Source organism: Numenius arquata, chromosome 6 (genome assembly GCF_964106895.1).
Source record: "Numenius arquata chromosome 6, bNumArq3.hap1.1, whole genome shotgun sequence".
Taxonomy (NCBI): Eukaryota; Metazoa; Chordata; class Aves; order Charadriiformes; family Scolopacidae; genus Numenius; species Numenius arquata.
The window spans coordinates 39332652-39349943 of record NC_133581.1 but is presented as its reverse complement, the minus strand read 5'-3'; the positions used below and the strand labels follow the sequence as shown (position 1 = coordinate 39349943).

Sequence of the window (17292 nt, the reverse complement as noted above, 5' to 3'; positions counted from 1 at the left end):
GAAGGCATCGTATGAGGCACACAGGCAAGCGAGGCAAAATATAAACAATACCCCTTGGAGGCTGCTGGCGCTGAGGGCAGTCATTCTAATCCTCAGCTGCAAGTCACTGGGACACAATATGAGAGAATTAGCAAAGAAAACACTTAACGATAACTGTGAGCGCGCGCGCTTTATCCCCTGACTCGCAGCAGAGAGTATGCAGTAACTCAGGGGTGGACGGGGACACAGGAACAAGAAAAGCTACAGCCAACAGATTACCCACCAACTACCAGCGACAAAAGCAACTCAGCAGCAGAAGCAAGAGAAACGCCCCAATGGTCATTCCCCGGCCAGATGAGCCCCAGAGCCTTCCAGCAAGGGGAGCACAAACCCATTTTCTATCAGCAAAACCTAAGAAAAATCACTCTGCGTCAGTATCGCCAGAAAGAACATCGCAAGATGATCAAAATATTTTGTTGTTTGGGTGACAACCCCCCCCCCCAAAAAAAACCCAGAGGGGACACATTGTTTCAGTTTGAACTGGAAGATTTTTTTTTTTCTGAAACATGTTAAACAATACAAAGGTACTTCTTTGTATCAGGTCCCCAAAGTTTTTTTCGATCTAAAACGAAACTTTATTTTTTTTACATTCCCTAGCTTAAAAAAACTAAACCAAACCAGAACACACACCCCCCCCAAAACCACCACACCAAACAAACCAAAACCTCTTTATATAAAAAGTTCGGATCAAATTTTAATAGGAAAATGTGGTTTTAATTTTTAAATGTTGGAAAGATCAGCTTTGGCATTTCTGAAACAAAAATACTTTGCATTAAAAAACCTGGAAGTAAATATCTTGATGTTTACAAATATATATGTAAACCTTTTGTTGACTGAAACTATTTGATTGAATTCAACTTGATTTTATGAAGACTTATGGTCTCCCTGAAGATTCTGGGGCAAAAAAAAAAAAAAGGTTTGTGTAATTTTTGTCTTTCATAAAAATGATCTAGTACAGAGATGTGATTCACAGCCTTCATACATACAGCTGATTTTCTATTCACAGGAGAAAAAACATTAAAGCACTACACTTTTCATCACACAGAATCACAGAATCACATGGGGTTGGAAGGGACCTCTGGAGATCATCCAGTCCAACCCCCTGCCAAAACAGGTCCACCCAGAGCAGGTTGCACAGGAACGTGTCCAGGTGGGTTTTGAATGTCTCCAGAGAAGGAGACTCCACCACCTCTCTGGGCAGCCTCTTCCAGGGCTCTGCCACCCTCATAGGAAAGAAGTTCCTCCTCATGGTTAGGTGGAACTTCCTGTGTTCAAGTTTGTGCCCGTTCCCTCTTGTCCTGTCACTGGGCACCACTGAAAAAAGACTGGCACCCTTTCAGTATTTATAGGTGTTGATCAGATCCCCCCCTCAGTCTTCTCTTCTCCAGACTAAACAGACCCAAGTCCCTCAGCCTCTCCTCAGCAGAGAGATGCTCCAGGTCCCCTCATCATCTTTGTAGCCCTCTGCTGTACCCTCTCCAGGAGTTCCCTGTCCTTCTTGAACCGGGGAGCCCAGAACTGGACCCAGTGCTCCAGATGGTGCCTCACCAGGTCAGAGCAGAGGGGGAGGATGACCTCCTTCAACCTGCTGGTCACACTCTTCCTGATGCACCCCGGGATGCCATTGGCCTTCTTGGCCACAAGGGAACATTGCTGGCTCATGGTCATCCTGTTGTCCACCAGGACTCCCAGGTCTTTTTCCTCAGAGCATCAATTACCATTATTCTTGATCAACAGAAAAAACTCATAGCAAAGGACCAAGATCTCGAGCAGTTAAAGCAGCACTTTCAGATTTGCACACCTAATACTCAGGACTACTGAGTAACCCCTAGGGGTTTATATCGTTAGTCCTAAGCATCTGGATTCAGATTTATGCTTACATCTAGCTAGTTTGAAGTTTTGCAAATGAGTCATTTCCAACTACATCTTAAAAAAAAAAAAAAAAAGAAAAAACCAAGAAGTCCTCAAACTCCCATTTCATTACCCCTTTTGAAAAACCACCATCACCTCTTCCCTTTTTCTGAGATGAAGACTTGTTGAATGTACTCAACTTTATCCACCGTGTGGTCATACTAAGTCACTTGGAGAATCAGAGCTTTGTTGTACTGATCTTCAGGTATTTTAAATGCCCATAAATTGTGTTCATGTAGGTAGCCCGAACGTACAGCCTTTATTTTGAATGCTGGCTTTTGGCAGAAGGCGACGGGGTAGCAGAATGCCAACTCCTGGTTCCAATCAGTTCAGTGAGAGTTTGGCCTTCAGTGCTGCTACCAGATAACACACAAAACTGGGAGGTGGAAAGGGAAATGGAAAAGCAAAGGCGGTTCTGGCAAGTGATCCCACTTTCCAGTAACGTGATCCATACACTTAAGCCAACTCGACGAAAAGGCCAATAGCTCGCGATAAACTCACAGCTCTGTTCTGAGAGAGGAACACTCAAGCGTGGGGGGATAAAAAAAAAAAAAAAAAAAAAAGGACAAACTAATTCCTTTTCTTCTTGTTGACTGAACGCTTGTGGGAGAAATAAATTAAAACTGAGGATATTATTTTTAGCCTCCCTGAAACGTACTCCTGGATGTACTTGGCAGCCACAAAGGTCAGTGACAAATTCTGCCTCGACATACATGCTGTCTGTATTACACTGCGTGTCTGTCTGTCTGTCTGGAACCATCATGGGCTGCCCGGACAGTAGGCAGGAATGCTTGAGCCTGATAACCCCCCCTCCACCGCAGAACATGGGGAAAACGGCGGGGCAAGTAGCCATAAACCCCAATATCCTGTCATCAACAGACACCAGGGAAAAGAGCCAGAAACAGTTCGAGATGGCAATCACAGACAGCCAGTTCCCGGGAAAAGCTTCCTCCCGTGCCCAGGGGCTGGCAGGGAGAGGGGCTGGTAAAGCTTTAAAATTTCAAGCCAGTGCTACAGCCCATCTGAAAATTAGCTCCTGGTGAGTGTTGGGGGATTTGAAAATAAACCTCCCGCAAATGATTAAAAAAGGAGATTTATGTTGCTTAAAAGTACTTCTTTGGAATTTAGTTATTTTTGCACGTGCTGCTGGGGCGGTTGGTCCACTCATACCTGTGCTCTGCTCCACCTTTTCAGACAAGTAGGAGCTGCAGACAGCCCCCTGTTCAGCTCCAGACCTCCCTACGCTGGGCACTGAAGCTCAAACACAGGCAGAGCACTGCCACCGTATCCCCCCATGTGTCCCCCCGTGTCATCCGGCCCCAAAACGCCTGCGTGTCACCCCTACGGTACAGTTCCTGCCACACGCCACCGAGGAGGGCAGCTCTGAACCTCCAGCACAAGCACTTCCGAGGCTGCTCAGCCCCCCCCACCCCGGGTTTCTTATCTGCCACTTCTGTCAACAAACGGGACCTCTGCTGAGGATGCAGCTCCCATCCATTAGAAGCCAACTGAGGAACGGGTGATTGGCTTTACAAAGGAGAAATCAGCCATTAGATTGTCGTTATCTTCACTGGGCACAAGCCTGTCCAGCAGCTGACCTACGTGCAGGCTCCTCTCGCAAAAGAGCTCTCAAGATTCTGCGCTAAATAGAAACAGCCACGCAAGGAAGAAACCTCAGCTTTAAAGCAGGTCAGGGCACTCGAGAGTAATAATAAACTTTTTCATATTCTGCAACTTTAAAAATCAACTTACTATTTATTTTTTTTTTAATGTAAGTGGCACAGGTATTTTTTGATGGGCAGTTTTTTATGTGAGGAGAGGGAATTTCTGGATTACCTCTTTCCTGTCTTAGTTCCCTTCCCCACTCCTGCTTTCTCACAGACAGAAGGAACGACAGGAAAAAAATTAAAGCTAAACCCTCCAGAATGAAAAAATTTTTTTAATCTTCAGGTTTCTCTGAAAAGGAAGGCAAAGTTTCACAAAGCCAGTTTCTACAGAAAATACTTCTGTCAGCTTTTTCTACATGGGAAAACTTACCAGCCGCTACTATCGTCCTTATGCAGGCGGGGAGGAAAGGCAGACAGGAACCAAGCTCCTTTCCACTGTCAGAAGGCAGGACAGAAGCAGAGCAAGTAATCAAATGCAAAACTCCCCAAACCCACTTCACTACTTATGGGGTAATACTATCCTTATTACCGATTTCAATAGTTATCACCTTTCACTGATCCCAGCTCTTCGCCATAAGCCCAAGGAAAAAAGCTTCAAGCACACGCACATATACCCCTCTTACACATCTGCTTCCTGAGAAATCCCTACAGCAGGTCTTAAACTAAGTCCCCCAGGTTCACTCAAGTATTTTTTCAAAATTCACAGATCGACAGCGAATGTACTTCTGCAGGTCTCAAAATCAAGGCATGCAAAGCCTTCGCTGCCGTTCCGAGCAGCGCCGTCGGCCGGGACTCAGCAGGGCGGTGAAAGGCAGCTTCGCTTTCCTGCCCTCTCACATCGGGTAAAGCCCATCTTCCCTTGACAAAGCACTTCACCTGGGATATAGTCAGGCAATAAAAAAAAAATAAAAAAAAAAAAAAAAAAGGCTTTAAATTACCACTGTAGCATTAGAACTAAGCAATGGGAACCGATAGAGATTTTTTTTCTAATGGCAACTGATTTCCTCCTCCTTCATTGTCATTTACACGTCACACAAGCTTCTGACGCCATAGGAAAACACCCACAGCCAAAACCAGTCTCTACGTGAGCCACGGTTAACATCAGAAGCACCAGCTCCAAGTCTCTCGGGCAATACCTCTCAGAAGGTGCCAACCCACCTCTGGCAGAGTCAGTGGTCACAACATTTGAGCCCCCTGGACGTTTGTGTCACCTCTAGACCTGAAGAGACGGCAGCAACAGACACATGCCACGCTGTCAGCAGCCACTTACAGCCTGATGAATGACCTCACAGCACCTTCTGCAGCAGAAAGGAAGACCTGGAACCTCCTGCGACCCCAGCCGAAAGCCTGAGGGGTGCTCCTCAGCCCTAGAGGTTCGCAGGTGGCTGCTGGCCACGCTTGGAGTGAGACTGAAATGTGGCTGGCAACATCGCGCTCCGCCTGCATCGCTGACCTGACACTCACCCTTTTCACTCGCTTTTCACCTATAGGGGTGAATACAACAAACATGTAATCGTTGGCCATGACATCATTGCCCCATCCCTGGAGGTATTCAAGGCCAGGCTGGATGGGGCTTTGAGCAATCTGGTTTGGTGGGAGGTGTCCCTGCCCAGGGCAGGGGGGTTAGAACTGGATGACCTTTAAGGTCCCTTCCAACCCAAACCATTCTATGATTCTGTGACAGTTATTAGGGCAGTTATAAATGGGAGCAGACTGGAACCAAAACACGAGACCTGGGAGTTCGCAGAGCGCTCGGAGCAAGAGCTGTTGAATGAGGAGCTTCCCATTTATCCGCAAAGCGCTAACTCAGATGTCCAATGACAGCCATGTAGATGTCAAAAGCCATCAACCGCTTGACCGGTTCTTTGAGAACGGAGCATGTGGGGCGTTATGTTGTTCCGCACCGCTTGCTGTGAGTGGTATCTCCTCCTAACACCACAGCAGACAGCATTTAGGAGGCACCAAATTACCTTCTGTGAAGAAAAAGCTACGTGAGGACATTCTGCTGCCATACTAGTGCAAACCGAAGGTGCTGCATCTGGGTAGGAAAAACTCCCTGCACCAGTACAGGTTGGGGGCTGACCTGCTGGAGAGCAGCTCCGAGAAAGAAGACCTGGGAGTCCTGGTGGACAACAGGATGACCATGAACCAGCAATGTGCCCTTCTAGCCAAGAAGGCCAATGGCATCCTGGGGTGCATCAGGAAGAGTGTGACCAGCAGGTCGAGGGAGGTCATCCTGCCCCTCTGCTCTGACCTGGTGAGGCCACATCTGGAGCACTGGGTCCAGTTCTGGGCTCCCCAGTTCAAGAAGGACAGGGAACTCCTGGAGAGGGTACAGCAGAGGGCTACAAAGATGATTAAGGGACTGGAACATCTCTCTGTTGAGGAGAGGCTGAGGGACTTGGGTCTGTTTAGTCTGAAGAAGAGAAGACTGAGGGGGGGATCTGATCAACACCTATAAATACTGAAAGGGTGGGTGTCAGGAGGATGGGGCCAGTCTTTTTTCAGTGGTGCCCGGTGACAGGACAAGAGGAAACAGGCACAAACTTGAATGTAAGAAGTTCCACCTAACCATGAGGAGAAGCTTCTTTCCGGTGAGGGTGGCAGAGCCCTGAAAGAGGCTGCCCAGAGAGGTGGTGGAGTCTCCTTCTCTGGAGACATTCAAACCCTGCCTGGACACGTTCCTGTGCGACCTGCTCTGGGTGGACCTGTTTTGGCAGGGGGTTGGACTGGATGATCTCCAGAGGTCCCTTCTAACCTCAAATCATCCTGTGATTCTGTGAACTGTACCTCTAGTATAAGCACAATTTATCATACGAAAAGACTCTCTCGGAGACTCACTTTGCAGAGATGTGAGAGCAGCACAGCTTCTCCAGACAATTTAACTCACAGTCTAAAGAAGAATTAAAGAAAATTAGAACTTTCTCACTATGATATCTGCTTCCTTTGGTCAATGCGGCCTCCATTTCCAGGCTTTTATAAAAAGCACCGAACGCTTAAAAAGTCCATACTCTATTTTCGCAAAATTGCAATTTCTGTAAAAGTTGTCCAATTGTTCAACGTTTTAAAAAGAAAAGAATTGTACATTGCCAATGCATACACAAATAATAATATCAAACAATTAATCTCCTGCAAAAAGTGTTTTATAGAAACTATTTGCCTTTTTCCACGTCTGTAATCGCACCTTGGCACAACACAGACTGAGTATTATGACATGATTGTGGTAAACGAACCCCGGGATTTGTTGCTGCTCTTTCTAAGAGGGAGCGGTTCTTTGCCTGCTTTATTTTTAAGAAGTCTGCGACATTATCAGTTGCCGAACAGATTTTTATAGGGAGAATCAAGAGGGCGTCACAGGGAGTCAGAAGGGATGGCATCCACAGGGAGCACCGCTAAAGCCTGGATCCTGGTTACTGATGGATACAAGAGGAGGAGGGCTCAACTCTCTCTCCAAGAGCTGGCTGTGTTCCCAGCTCCCAGACCCATGCTTTTCCCACTCCAGACTCTGCCTCTGCTTTCCAGAGCCGGAGGATTCAGCCTTATTTATGCCCACATTGCTCCAGCCGTTCTTTGCAGAAGCTGTTAAGGGCATTTCAAAGAATCATAGAATCATCTAGGTTGGAAGGGACCTTTAAGATCATCTAGTCCAACCAGCAACCTCACTCTGATAAAAAACCATCACTAAACCGTGTCTCTAAGCATTATGTCAACCCATCTTTTAAATCCTCCAGGGATGGTGCCTCAACCACTGCCCTGGGCAGCCCAATTTTTTGGAGTTCAGACTTATTTCCAAAATAAGTTCATCAACAAGTGACGGTTGCACCAGGAAACAAAAAAAAAAACAAAAACCAAACCTTAGAGGTGTTTTCAGTCCTTTTCCTGAGCTGGGGCGTGATGTGAGCCTTGCATCCCACAGGCTCAAGGGTTTTTGGCTGCCTTTGGGGAGAGTTGGGAGTATGGTGGTCCCCAGCTATGGACCTGGTCATCCAGCAGCGCAGAGGAAGCCGGTGGCCCAAAGCGGTGCTCACCACTCGCTCAGCACATCATCAGGAACCAGCAAAGCACAAGCTGGGAGCGGGAGGGTCAGGTCTTTGCCACCCCCTGTCCTCATCTAACACAGTGCGATGAGGATTAGCGTCATCTTCATAAACCAGGTTTTCAGGCAACGGGGAGGAACGGAAGCCCCAGTTCAGCAGCACCATTTTTGTCCCAGCGCTCAATCACAGATCATAAAATTCTGGTGGAAAAAGATTCTTCTTTCGCCTCTGAAACTTTCAAGCACTGAAATAGGGACAGTTTGGTAGGGAACAGCCTGGGAGCAAAAGGCAGGACCCCCCCTGTAGAGTCCAGATGTGATTGCATCGAGGCTGGAAACACACACTGAATAAACGGTAGACTGTGAAGAGGGACACGGAGGAGCACTCTATGCCTCTGTCTCACTGCCTGAACGCCCTCTTCAGCAAGAAAAAAACCCAAAAGACAAGGAGGATTATTACTGATCAAGATGCCGGAAAATGCACAGCAACATCCTCCGCTCCTGCCATAGAAACTGAACCTCATTTACCCTTGGTGCTTTGTCTAATTGCCTGACCTGTGATGACAGAGCCAAAGTGAAACCTTTTGCGGGGACCAAGACCGAATACACACATACCCTAGCCTATCCACTTTCCTTTTGCCCAGAGCTTCCGCAAAAGCAGAAGAACTTTCAGCAAGAAAGAAAGAAGAAGAAAAAAAAAAGGCAACTGTAAAAAATCAATTTTTAGAAAGAATGTAGCATGATGCCATTTTCCTTATACGGCAACTGGTATCCCATGTGGAGTCTCAAACAATAGCCAGCTTGGCGGGGGGGGGGGAGTAAGAAGACGACTTGGGGAAAAAAAATTATATATATATATTCCCTGCTGGCCCTCACCCTCCATTTCCTCTTGGATTTCTTTGTGACTGCACTGAAAGGGGTCAATAGCTCCCAGCTTGAGAAATGCAGCTTTTGAAAGGACTATCACCAGCATCTGTATTTAAAGCATGCCTTTTACTTCACAGCTTTCACCCCCTACCCCTCTCCCCCCCAGCTAATGCAGAGCTTTTAAAAAGCGAGCAGCAAGATAAACTTTCAGGGAAAGAAAAAAGGAAGAGCAGAGGAGAAACAGTACCTTTCTGCACCTTGGGTTTACTGACACTGTCATTGGAATAAAAGCTTGACTGGCAAAGCAGGGACAGGGAACATAAGGTGCAGATGATCTAAAGGGCTATGGATCATTACGCCTCGCTTCGGTTCCCACCTCCCCAGCCTTTAAAGTGCGCTACAAAACCCCACGAAGCAGCCAAGCACCAAGCTGGAAAAGAATTTCCACTGATTAAAAACAACGGGCAAATTAGCCCCGGACTCACTGAACTCAAAGCTCTGCAACTCAATCTTCACTGTTTAAGAAATTCTGAACTGACAAACAGGCAATCTTGTCATATTTTAATAGGCTTAATTAACTTATCTTGATAATGAAACACTGGAACAGTGGCTATGTTTATATTTCGGCTTTTTATGTGAGGAAATACTCTAGAAAAGCTATGGCATGTTAGAGCCAGGGATTTAGTGGGAGGGAGGAGGAACAGGACTGTAACCTTTTCCCTTGGTGCCAGGGGACACAGCTTTTTGGGACCCCTGGCCCTGCTTCATGTTGCAGCCTCATTCAAACACCCAACAGCAATTACATTGCAGTCACTTTCTGTATTAGGATGAGCTTTTTAACTCACTTTGGAAGCGGACAAATCCAAGTGCTCACGCAAAGAGTTTGTACAGATCAACTGTCACTGTAGTCTCCAGGTGTAAACAGGTCAAAAACCCATCCATGTGCTTTAGAAACTGAGTAACAGTTCTCACCACTAAAACTTTTCCAATTTTGAGGAGCAAAACAGGTGAAGCGTCACAGAAGGAAGGTCCGCTTTGTGTCGAGACAGACTAGATAAGAATAGCTGTGATTTTTCAGCTCCAATTTATTTGACTTTATATTCATCTGGTTATTTGACCGCAGCCTTTCAGTAAACATAGAAACACAGAATGGTTTGGGTTGGAAGGGACCTTAAAGATCATCGAGTCCCAACCCCCTGCCCTGGGCAGGGACACCTCCCACCAGACCAGGTTGCTCAAAGCCCCATCCAGCCTGGCCTTGAACCCCTCCAGGGATGGGGCAGCCACACCTTCTCTGGGCAACCTGGGCCAGGCTCTCACCACCCTCACAGCAAAGAATTGCTTCCTAATATCTAAATCTCCCTGCTTTCAGTTTAAAACCCTTCCCCCTTGTCCTATGGCTCCACTCCCCGATCAAGAGTCCCTCCCCATCTTTCCTGGAGCCCCTTTAGGGACTGGAAGGGGCTCTAAGGTCTCCCCAGAGCCTTCTCTTCTCCAGGCTGAACAACTCCAGCTCTCTCAGCCTGTCTTCATAGCAGAAGACAGGCCTCATAACATCAGCAGAAGCTCACAATATTCATCTAAGACAGGTCTGAAATGCACAGATGGAAAGGGGCAGTAGTACCTGCAGCAGCACCACACACAGCAGAAAGCCATTTCATACACTTCCTACCAACTTGTCCGAGAGAGACGTCAAAAAATGAGGTCAGAGAATGCTCCAGAAGCAGAGAAGTAAATTGCCTCAGAGCGTCTCTAGCACAAGGAGCGTATGACTTTGCATTTCACTTCAGTTTCCAATCACACTATCTGTCTCTCTCACAGGCATTCAAATACATTAGTCTGTGCCTTATCAGATCCTGAATTACTGCTGCAGAAAAGCTCCTGCGAGTCTGAGAACTCCAGTTCAGGGACATTTATAGGGCTGTAATGAGTACTGACAGATAAGCATACCTGCTTGCAACCCATGTCTGCTTTAACACAACACAGCCCTAAGCCTTCATAATACAGCCTAGAAAACAGAGTCCTTCCACCGCCTACTACTAATTGCATCTGCTGCGGTCAGGGACGGCAAGAGAAGTAAAGCAGATTAATTCTATTAGGCTGTGGAATAGTATCCCAAGGGGGACAAGGGAAAAATCCTATCATTTAAAACAGGACTGGTAGATGCTGCTGGGAATGATGTTACATACTAGTAGGGGATTAAGGGTTTGGACTAAAGGGCCTCACCTCTTCTAGATCTGGTTTCTATGAGTCATTGCGATTAGAACCGCAGGGCTTTTCTGTCTGTTTGGTTTTGGTTTTGTTTTTACTTTTGGATGACCTGAAATATCTTGAGCAGTTAAAAATGAAATGATTTAATTAATTTCTTACTTAACCCCTCCTCCCCCCCACACTTCTTTCTTCTTTTTCTTAAAAACCTGTTTCAATAAAGGTAGTTTTCAATGTAAAATTATTTTAGAACAAGAAGTCAAAGTATTGCTCTATTAATACCTTATATGTAACATTTTCTCTTTTTTCAGCATATTCCTCCCACACTTTCAGCCTATATTTATCTCAACTATATGAGCAGTCTTGATCCTCTGAAAGTACATTTTTGCCGAAAAAACATTCCCCGTGCTGTAAACACGATGTAAGGCTTCACCCCTAGAGATATGGCAGGCAGAGGCGACAAAGCCCCTCTTGAGCCAAAGGAATGGCAAAAAAAAAAAAAATCCTCTGCTGAGCGTCCTCTGCAGGGAGGCCAGAGCCCAGCAGCAGCAGAACCTCAGCATCACGAGGGCTGACAGCCTTACCTGCGTCCTGCTTTGAGGGGACAGGCCTTCGGAGAAATCCTCCTTCTCCTCAAGAAGTCAGGTCGTACTCGACATGCATCAGTCAGGGTCCTTGCTTCAGGTCCCCAGCACCGGGATCCAGGCTGGACAACCTGTCACAAACAGCAGTGACAAATACGTGAGACACACACCTCCATACTGGGCCTGAGGAGAAGACCATGACCTTATTTTGCTCACTTCTTCCCATTTAGGTGAAGATGAACCCTTTCTTGCACACCTGAAGGAGGTGAGGGGGAAGCATCTGGCAGAGACCCCAAAGTCTCTGGCAAGGTGTGGACTGAAGGCAAAATTTCCTCCTTACTTTCCAGTCCGTTTACACTGTCCAGAAAAGGGCTTTTAACCAGGAAGCAGGAGGAGGAACAGGACTATTTCCAGAAGAATAAGAGAGAAGCAACAGAGTTGCTCTGCATCTTCCCCTCCTGCTCCCCCGTGAGCCTCCAGGGAAACAGGGGAGGACGGGAACACCAGGAGAAGATGCTGTGAATCCCCCAAAGGCAAGTCCTGGAACAGAAGGACAGAGCAGTGGGTTAAAAACCAAAGGTAGTTAAATGTTAAGACATGCATACATGTAGTATATGTAACAAATATGCATCTTCACTTACTGGACAGCTGTTAAGAGCACAACTGCGCGCTGAACGGAAGGAGCCGGAAAAGACTGAGGATGAAAGAGGGCAAGGTGATGGAGCCCAGAGGCAGGTAAGGGTGGGACGAAGATACTGTCAGAGAGCCAGGAGGAGAAGGGTTCGTTGGGAGATGCTCAGGTGGGGAAGGCAATAAGCAAGCGAAAGAAGGTAAATCAGAGCCTGGAGGAAGGCAGGAAAGACCGGTGGGAAAAGAGGAGAGATCATGCCAGATCTTGTCAGCAGAAGTCAGCCAGACCTGGGGCAGAGAGGTGGAGCAACTGCTCTGCAACGGCTTCTCTCTGGAGAACAGCACCGAGTCTGGATCTTGTTCTCCCTGACAGCTCCAATTCAGATATGAAGCTGGCGCCACACAAATCCATTTCACAGCATTACTTCTCTCCTTCCCCATCTACCTTCCTGCTTTGCTCTCCTTTGAAGCCAAAACCCTGCCCAGCCCCTCCAGCATCCCAAAGCCAAGGCCAGCTGTCCACACCAGCACCGGGGAGCATCAGTGCCCCCCCTAGATCACCGCACTCAGTAACTCCTCCAGGGCCAAGGTGACAAGCCGGGAGAGAAGGTCCTTTCACAGCAGCTCCACCCAGCAGTAAGACACCAAGACAGGACTGCAGCCGGACATCTCAAGCTTACCTTCTCTGTCATGCTCTCTGGAGAAGACGACCATACTGAGCTAAACTAGCATTTATTTATCAATCCAGTAGATTACAAAGCCTCCAAGGAGCCAGCTGGGAAGTGCTAATGTCACACCAGAGCACGTGGAAGGAAATTCCTGCCATGCGGGTGGCTATCAGCCCTCCATCAGCAGCCCCCCGTTCCCCTCCACGGAAGCACTATTTCTCATCTCCCCCAGGAGAAGGGAGAAGGCTCAGTGGGACACAGAGCACTGTGTCCAGCCCGAAACACCCCCCAAGGAGCTCTCTGCACCCTGGTCGTTCATCTTATGGGCCCTAGAGGAGCAGCATGGTCTAGTGAGCAGAGCAGCGGACCACCAAACAGGTGCCCAGGCAGATGTCCTCCTTGCCCATGTCTCTGGTGGACTTGGACACCTTCAGCTCAGCTTCCTCCTCCTGTGGCTGTTTGTTGACAAGCCTCTTCCCTGCACAGCCTGGCATTTCAAATACACACATCACATCCCGGTTGCTTTAATGGGGAAGTATTTGATGGGTGTGAGGGCTCGCATGTAGAAAATGCCTATGTCCATATACTTCTGCACAGGACAAAGCGTCTGCTGCCCAACAGAAACCTAGTCCTAGTCCCTTCAGACATACAGCATTGGATAGTACTCCCAGCCTTTGGAGACAGGGAGGGGAAAAAAAAAATAAATTAATTTATTCAGGTTTGTGAAGTGCCCTGAAACCACAAGATGGGAAGTGTCACAGGCAGGTGTACTGAGACACATCAAAAATTTGATTCAATGGCATTTTTAGTATCAATTTTCCCCTTCCATTACGGAAGAACAGTATTGTCCGTACAGGCAAAACCCATTCATTCCTCATTACTATTCCAGCTGAGGTAGCACTGTGATCAGAAGCTGAGCGCTCTAATATATTTAGGGTCACTAATATTGTATTTTGCCTTCTGCGCGTACTTGCTCGGATGAGAGATTTCAATCACCTCTCTTCAAGGAACATTAAGAAACAGAAGATATCTCAGGTCATCTAAATCCTCCTCTCCGGTGGAGGATTGTGCCTCTCCCTTCTCCCCTGCTTTGTTTGTATCTAATCCAATTCAGAGTGTCTCGAGCAGCGGGAATATTCTCCTTTCTCTCAACAGAGCTCAGAAAAGCCTGATAGAAAGCTGCCTTTAAGACTTGTGGCCTGCATAAAGAGTCTGATTTTTCTTTTTTTTTTTTTAAAAAAGTGATTCCTTTATATCTGGCTAGATCAAAAGCAGGAGCAGGTGGGAAACGTGAATAAAGACAATAAAACCCTGGCACCTTCTCCGAGCCTGGTGGAAAGGGATGGCAGCATCACTAAAGCCAGCAGACTGTGGGTCACTTGAGCTCAATATATTTTCAATATGAAAACAAAAATAAAGAAAAGTTTAACGTGGAATTTCTCCTGGTCACTGCCCTGGTCTCACATTGTCTCCCATCGCTGCCGGCTCCAGAGACCAGACCCTGGGTTAGAGAAGATCTGACCCAGCCCAGCAGCTCACGGGTGCCCCTTCCACAACCTAGTGCACCAAGATACACCCTCAGGGCTCCGGAGTTCACTTCGATTTATGGGGTACAAGAGACTCTGCTGGAATTAAGCTGCCTTTTTTTTTTTTTAATTTTTATTTTAAATCCAACCCTCATCACAGCTTCCTTCCCACTTCAATGTTTGTTTGCTTTGGGGGCCCCCACAGTGGTATACTTTGCAAATGCCTTCTGTTTTCCTCCTTGTATACTTCAACAAATCACACACACACTCGTATAAAGCCACTTAATCAAGCGTTAAGGAACAAGAGTTTGCTCTACATCCCGACGCAGCCGTGGGGAGGAAAACAGCCCTCCCATTTAACATTTTATACATCACAAGTAACACCAAAACAGATGTAAAAGAAGCCAATTCCTCGTCATTTTTTACACTTTTACCACAACACAAATCTTCGTGCGTTAAACACAACGGAAAGGGGGCTGCGGAGCTGGCATTAGCCTGACAGACGCCGCGACAAGCCGCACCAGAAAGGCGTATCTTAGCCTGAAATAGCGCGTGTTAAAAAGGCATCTGCTTATTGTTTGATATGTGTATTTGTTTACACAGACAGCTCGCTGACACACCGAAAGGGCTGGGGAGGGTGGCGTAGGCTGGCATTCTTAACTCTCAGCAGGCAGTTTGTTATCCTTCGGACCCGCCACAAGCTTCCCTTTTACCACCCAGGGGTGGCAAAAGGCGGGGAGCGGGGAAAGGAATCGGAATCAGAGAACGATATGGGGTTGGAAGGACCTCTGGAGATCATCTAGTCCAACCCCCCTGCCAAAGCAGGTCCACCCAGAGCAGGTTGCACAGGAACTTGTCCAGGTGGAGTTTGAATGTCTCCAGAGAAGGAGACTCCACCACCTCTCTGGGCAGCCTCTTCCAGGGCTCTGCCACCCTCAAAGTGAAGAAGTTCCTCCTCATGGTTAGGTGGAACTTATATTCAAGTTTGTGCCCATTTCCTCCTGTCCTGTCCCTGGGCACCACTGAAAAAAGACTGGCCCCATCCTCCTGACACCCACCCTTTAAGTATTTATAAGCATTGATCAGATCCCCCCTCAGTCTTCTCTTCTCCAGACTGAACAGACCCAAGTCCCTCAGCCTCTCCTCGTAAGAGAGGTGCTCCAGGCCCCTCATCATCTTTGTAGCCCTCCTTGTAGCAGGGTCCCCTCCGCTGTGTGGGGTTGGGTCCCCTCCAGGAGCTTGCCCTCTGCAGGGAATCAGAGAGTCCCACAGAATTGCAGGGGTTGGAAGGGACACAAGGCAAGGCTTCGAAGCCTGGCCTCCGCGGGCACGCTGCCCCCAGGGGCTTCACCCCCCAACTTCTGGGGCCTCTTGTACCTTTGATAAAGACATGAGAAGAGGCCCTCAAAAGCAAGTCGAGCCCAGCTCCTCATACATAAAAAGAGATCTCTCCTTTAACAAGAAAGAAAATTAATTAAGTGGGTAAAATCCCACAGGTTGGAACAGCAGCTGAGGAATTATCTTCCTATCAGGTCGGTAATGAGGACTAAAAAAACCTCACACAGACATTAACAGCTTTATAGGGGCTCATTGGCATTCCAGATCGGATGCGAGGCTTGGCATTCCCAGGAGTGGCAGATGCAGCTCCAGTTACAGACCAGACTCTGGGCAAACCACAGTTTGCCCAGCTGAAAACAGTATCGCCGCCATGCCTGAAAATGAAAGGTGCATACCTGTCTAGCAGAGTAACTTCTTCCCACAGAAATTATGCCCAGGGAGGACTGTAGGTCACAACATCCAATAGCCCAGGTTGACCTGACGCACCCCTGAAACCTGTGTTTATATATATAAGTGTGTGTGAGAGAGAGAGATTTATTCAGCATGCTGTGGTGAACGTGAACAGCCAGCACATAGAATGGTTCAGGTTGGAAGGGACCTTAAAGACCATCCAGTTCCAACCCACCTGCCCTGGGCAGGGACACCTCCCACCAGACCAGGTTGCTCAAAGCCCCATCCAGCCTGGCCTTGAACCCCTCCAGGGATGGGGCAGCCACAGCTTCTCTGGGCAACCTGGGCCAGGGTCTCACCACCCTCACAGCAAAGAATTGCTTCCTGATATCTCATCTAAATCTCCCCTCCTTCAGTTTAAAACCATTACCTGTTGTCATATCGCTCCACCCCCTGATCGAGAGTCCCTCCCCATCTCTCCTGGAGCCCCTTTAGGGACTGGAAGGGGCTCCAAGGTCTCCCTGGAGCCTTCTTTTCTCCAGGCTGAACAACCCCAACTCTCTCAGCCTGTCCTCACAGCAGAGGGGCTCCACCCCTCTGAGCATCTTCGTGGCCTCCTCTGGACCTGTTCCAACAGGTCCATGTCCTTCCTGTGCTGAGGACTCCAGAGCTGCACACAGTGCTCCAGGTGGGGTCTCACCAGAGCGGAGCAGAGGGGCAGAATCCCCCCTCGCCCTGCTGGCCACGCTGCTGGGGATGCAGCCCAGGATGCAGAGGGCTTTCTGGGCTGCCAGCCCACATTGCCAGCTCATGTTGAGCTTCTCATCCACCAACACGCCCAATTCCTTCCCCTCAGGGCTGCTCTCAATCCATTCTCTGCCCAAGCCGTATTTGTGTCTGGGATTGCCGTGACCCAGGTGCAGGACCTTGCACTTGGCCTGGTGGAACTTCATGAGGTTCACACATGTCTAGGTGCACATCAAATGAGATGATCGGACACTGACCATGTCCACCTCCTTTACCCTGCTAAATTCCCCATCAACAACACTGGTTGCTTAACCCTTAACACTCACAAGTACTACTCAGTTCTAACAAAACAATGTAGATTACTTCCTATTCCCTGCAATGGGAAAATGACCTGATTTGGGGCCAAGCATGGCAAGCAGTGATGCATTCATGGCAACAACTGCAACAAGGGATTGCTACCCCAAAGAACCCATGGAGCCTACTGAGCATCACACTCAACTGGGCCAAGCTACTACAAGCTACATTTCAGGAATACACTAACTTCCCTGGCTTCTAAGGCAAAGGAATTTGCCCCCACCCCCCCCCAAAAAAGAAAGAAAGAAGTAAACTACTGGCCACTTTTCCAAAAGCACACCTTTGGACATCTTCCTGCCTCTTTGTTACTACTCATATCGCAAGAGT

General features: G+C 47.9%; 1 protein-coding gene across 1 annotated transcript in view; it reads right to left on the bottom strand.

The window, feature by feature from the left end:
* TSPAN18 (tetraspanin 18) overlaps positions 1 to 17292 on the bottom strand; it is a 131661-nt gene that overhangs the window by 46738 nt on the left and 67631 nt on the right. The window contains exon 2 of the mRNA XM_074149116.1: positions 11313 to 11443. The gene's annotated coding sequence lies outside the window, so the exon portion shown is untranslated. The remainder of the gene's footprint in view (positions 1 to 11312; positions 11444 to 17292) is intronic.